The following is a 5193-nucleotide window of genomic DNA, read 5'->3' as shown; positions in this document are numbered from 1 at the left end:
TGGAGAATAGGAGATATGAATTTCACCAAATTTGGCAAATCTGGTCCAAACATGCAGTGAGTGAAATTTGAAACATTTGAAAAGAAGAAGAGTGGATCAAGATGGTTCTAGGTTGTGGGTACTAAGGACAATCCAGAGGAGTTGGTTTGAGATAAAAACTCAAAGGCAATGAGGTACTTACTTTGAAAATCACTCAGGCTCAAAATAATTGGCAGAAATGATTTGAGAGATAAAATAATTGAAATAAAATCCAAAACTTGTTTGGACTTGTTGAGACAGAGAATTTAGATTGTTCAAAGGTGGAGGGAGGGATTTTGAGAAGATTTACTATAGGAGACATGGTAAAACCATGGGTGGTTTCAAGATAAGAAAAACCTCAAAATTCATAGAGTTCTTTTTATAAGAAAAAGAATAATTTCCAAAAATATACTTTGAGAAGGGAACCATCAGAGAGGGAGTTTTAAATGATCAAACACCATAGTTTGAAGAAGATACAAAAATAAAAATCCTTGCCAAAGAAGTTTTTAAGAGGAAGGTTTTCTGGAAAAAAAATTTAAATGGCCTCTTTTCAAAAACCAACAAAGTTTTTGCTGAAAAACCAAATAAAAATTTTGGAGTGTCACAACACCTACCCCCTTAGGAAAAATCTCGTCCCCGAGATTTCAGCTGATCCTTAAATAAGTGTGGATGCTCTGTCCGAAGGAAATCCTCCATTTCCCAGGTTGCTTCACTTTCGGTGTGATTGCTCCACTGAACTCTGAAAAACTTGATGGTTTTCTGTCGGGTCCTCCTTTCAGACTCCTCTAATATTTTTACTGGGCATTCTCGATAGGTGAGGTCTGGCTGCACGTCAATGTTCTCATGGGATACTTGCTTCTCTGGTTTGCTTACGCACTTCCTTAATTGAGAGACATGGAACACGTCGTGGATGTCGGACAATTCTTCGGGTAAGTCTAGCTGGTAGGCTACAGTGCCTCTTCGTGCCACTATGCAGAATGGTCCAATGAATCTTGGTGCTAACTTCCCCTTAATCTTAAACTGTTGCAGTCCCCTCATAGGTGATACTCGTAGGTACACAAATTCACCAGGTTCAAAATTGACCCCACGGTGTTTCTGATCGTAATAACTCTTCTGTCGGCTTTGAGCGGTCTTGAGTCGGTCCCTGATTAGCTTGACCTTTTCCTCGGCTTCTTTGAGCATGTCTGGGCTGAAGATACGGCTGTCTCCGGTCTCTGACCAATTTAGCGGGGTACGACATCTCTGTCCGTACAGAGCTTCAAATGGTGCCATTTGCAGGCTGGCCTGGTAACTGTTGTTGTATGCGAACTCGGCATATGGCAGGCTTTCTTCCCAACTGGTTCCATAGGTGAGGACACATGCTCTCAGCATGTCTTCTAAAATTTGGTTTACGCGTTCAGTCTGTCCATCAGTCTGGGGATGGTAGGCTGTACTGAAGGCCAATTGAGTTCCCAGAGCCTGTTGTAAAAGATCCCAGAATCTCGAGACAAACTGAGTGCCTCTGTCGGATATTATAGTCTTCGGGACTCCATGCAGACAAACTATACGGGAGAGATAAATCTTGGCAAGCCTCTGAGTGTTGTAGGTTGTCTTCACTGGAATGAAATGTGCCACCTTGGTTAATCTATCGGTGATGACCCATATGGCATCATTCCCGTGTCGTGACCGAGGTAGTCCGACAATGAAATCCATCCCTATTTCATCCCATTTCCACTCAGGTATTTTGTTTGATTGTAGTAGTCCGGCTGGTTTTTGATGCTCAACTTTTATGCGTTGACAAGAATCGCAACATGCAACGAATGTGGCTATGTCCCTCTTCATACCGTGCCACCAAAATCTTTCCTGAATATCCTTATACATTTTGGTTCCTCCAGGGTGGATCGAATATGGGGCGGTGTGTGCTTCAGTTAGAATTTGCTGTTTGAGGTCCTCTATGTTTGGCACGCAGAGTCTGTCTCCGTACCATAATATTCCTCCATCGTCTATGATGAACTCCGAGGCCTTGCCCATACTCACCTTTCTTTTAATTCCTTCAATGCTGGGGTGACCAGGCTGAGCTTCTTTAATTCTCTCCACAAGGTCGGGCTTTATTTCCAAGTTTGATATGGTGCCTTCCGCTATCATTAACAAGTTGAGTTTGGCAAATTCTTGTTGGAATTCAGGTCTCAAGCTTTGCAGACTGTTTTCGGCGGAGCTGGGGTTCCGACTAAGAGCATCAGCCACTACATTTGCTTTTCCTGGATGATAGTGGATACCAACATCATAATCCTTCACCAATTCCAACCAGCGTCGTTGCCGTAAGTTTAGTTCTGGCTGTGTGAAAATATATTTGAGACTTTTATGGTCCGTGTATATTTCACATCGATTTCCAAGTAAGAAATGCCTCCATTCCTAAAGTGCATGAATGACTGCTGCCATTTCTAAGTCATGAGTGGGATAATTTTCCTCATGCTTGCGAAGTTGCCTTGAAGCGTATGCGACAACCTTGCCTTCTTGCATCAACACGCACCCGAGGCCCTTTCGGGGTGCGTCACAATACACTTCAAAATTCTTGTGTATGTCTGGCACAATTAATACCGGTGTTGTCGTTAATTTCCGTTTTAGCTCTTGGAAACTTTTCTCGCAGGCTTTTGTCCATTCAAACTTCTTGTCCTTCTTGAGTAACTGCGTCATTGGCTTGGCTATGGTGGAGAATCCTTCAATAAATCTACGGTAATATCCTGCCATTCCCAAGAAGCTTCGTATGTCCGTTACGCTGGCTGGTGACTTCCAGCCAAGTATGGCCCTGACTTTCTCTGGGTCCACTGCGATACCGTCTTGGATCAGCACGTGGCCTAGAAAGCCTACTTGTCTTAGCCAAAATTCACACTTGCTGAACTTGGCATACAATTGGTGTTTCCTGAGTTCTCCTAGCACAATCCTGAGATGTTCCGCATGCTCTTCTGGTGTCTTGGAGTATACCAGAATATCATCGATAAATACCACAACGAACTTGTCCATCAACTTCATAAATACTTTGTTCATGAGGTGAACAAAATATGCGGGGGCATTCGTTAATCCAAAAGGCATTACTGTGAACTCATATAGTCCATATTTGGAGGTGAAGGCTGTTTTGGGGATATCTTCTGTTCGCACTTTTAATTGATGGTATCCTGACCTTAAGTCAATTTTTGAGAATACCTTGGCCTGAGCGAGCTGATCAAATAAATCATTTATCCGTGGCATCGGGTATTTGTTCTTGACTGTGACCATGTTAAGTGCTCGGTAGTCTATGCACAATCTCAGTGTTCCATCCTTCTTTTTGGCAAATAAAATTGGTGATCCCCAAGGTGAGGAGCTGGATCGAATGTATCCCTTGTCCAGCAATTCCTTTATTTGTTTCTTCAACTCAATCAACTCGGATGGTGCCATTCTGTATGGTTTCTTGTATATGGGGGTGGTTCCTGGGGCTAGCTCAATGCTGAATTCTATCTCTCGGTCTGGTGGCATGCCTGGTAGTTCTTCGGGAAATACGTCTGGAAATTCACATACTACTGGAACCTTGTTTAGCTCAGAAACATCCACCTTATTCAATCTCGGCTGCCGGGGTATTTTTCTTTCTTTGGTTGATACTTTTATTGTCTTCCCGTGGTGGTGTGTGAGAATTACGGTCCGGTTGAAACAGTCAATAAAACCTTTGTTGGTGGTTAACCAGTCCGTCCCTAGGATGACATCCAGTCCTTTATTTTCCAATACAATAAGATTGGCGTGAAACTTCAATCCATCAAACTCAATAATCACATTCTGACAGTAACTCTGAGTAACTTGCTAAATCCCAGGGGACTTGATGATCATGGATTTTTCCAGAGGAAGCATCGAAAAATTATTTTGCAAAGCAAAACTTTTCAAAATGAATGAGTGAGAAGCTCCAGAATCAAACAAAACCATTGCAGGTATTGTGTTGACAGGAAACGTACCGAGTACGATATCCGGAGCATTTTGTGCTTCTTCTTTGGTCACGTGGTTCAGATGACCCTTCCTGTGGTTGTTGTTGGGGTTGAAATTGTTGCGCTTGGGCGCTGAATTATTTCCACCGTTGTTTGGCTTCGGGGTCGAGTTCCTTGGCTTGGGGCACTGTTTGGCATAGTGCCCTTCTTCTCCACAAGCGTAGCAAGTAACGCCTGGGCAATATGTGAACTCCTTGTCCCTTGCATGGAAATTCTTGGTTGGGCGTGAGACGTTTGTCGTAGGTTTGTGTGTCCCACCTTTCTGAAAATCTGTCTTCTTCGGTGGTTGCGCGCAAGAGTAGTCTGGTCTCTTTTTCGCTTGCGGAAATCCTCCAAGCTACGTCTCTCATTTTCCAGAGTAATGGCTTTGTCCACTAGTGTCTTAAAATCTGGAAAAGTGTGCACGACCAGTTGGCATTTAAGCGCGGGCGCCAGACCGTCAAGGAATTTCTCCATCTTCTTGCTTTCAGTCATACATTCTTCATTGGCGTAGCGAGACAATAGAGTAAATTGACCGTTGTATTCTGACACTGTCATGTTCCTTTGTTTGAGGTCATCAAACTCTCTCTTCTTGATTTTCATAATACTTTTAGGAATGTGTGCACCACGGAAACCTTCCTTGAAATCATCCCAGGTTATATCATTTTCGTTGGGGTGCATGTGCAGAAAATTCTCCCACCATGATGCAGCTGCTCCTGTGAGATAGTGCGGGGCATATAGTACCTTCTCGGGGTCTGAACATTGTGCAATAATTAATTTTCTTTCCATGTCTCGGAGCCAATCCTCGGCTTCAAGAGGCTTGTCAGTATGAGAAAATGTTTGGGGACGCGTCTTCTGTAGCTCAGACAACTTGGATTGCTGCTGATACTGTCCACGGTGATTTCCCATGTTGATGACTTGGTTCATCATTTCCCGATGTTGTTGCTGACTCTGCTCATAAAGGCGACACATTTGGGAAAGCGCCAATTCACTGCCCTGTTGGCTTGACTGTCCCTGTGTGAACTTGTTGCTGGGTTGTGTATCATAATTTTCCTCTGGTGGAGTTGGCATGGAGCGAGTCCAAGGACGAGACATTTTTCACTCTGGGGATATATTTTGTAAAACCCATAAGAAAAGCGAAAAGAGTCGCAAAAACAATTCCATAAATGCACAAAGCTGGCAAATAAATTAGATAACCAAGCTTACTTAA

The sequence above is a fragment of the Triticum urartu genome, chromosome 4A (genome assembly GCF_056163025.1).
Source record: "Triticum urartu cultivar PI428250 chromosome 4A, HENAU_Tu73, whole genome shotgun sequence".
Taxonomy (NCBI): Eukaryota; Viridiplantae; Streptophyta; class Magnoliopsida; order Poales; family Poaceae; genus Triticum; species Triticum urartu.
Note: the sequence above shows the minus strand (reverse complement) of the source record.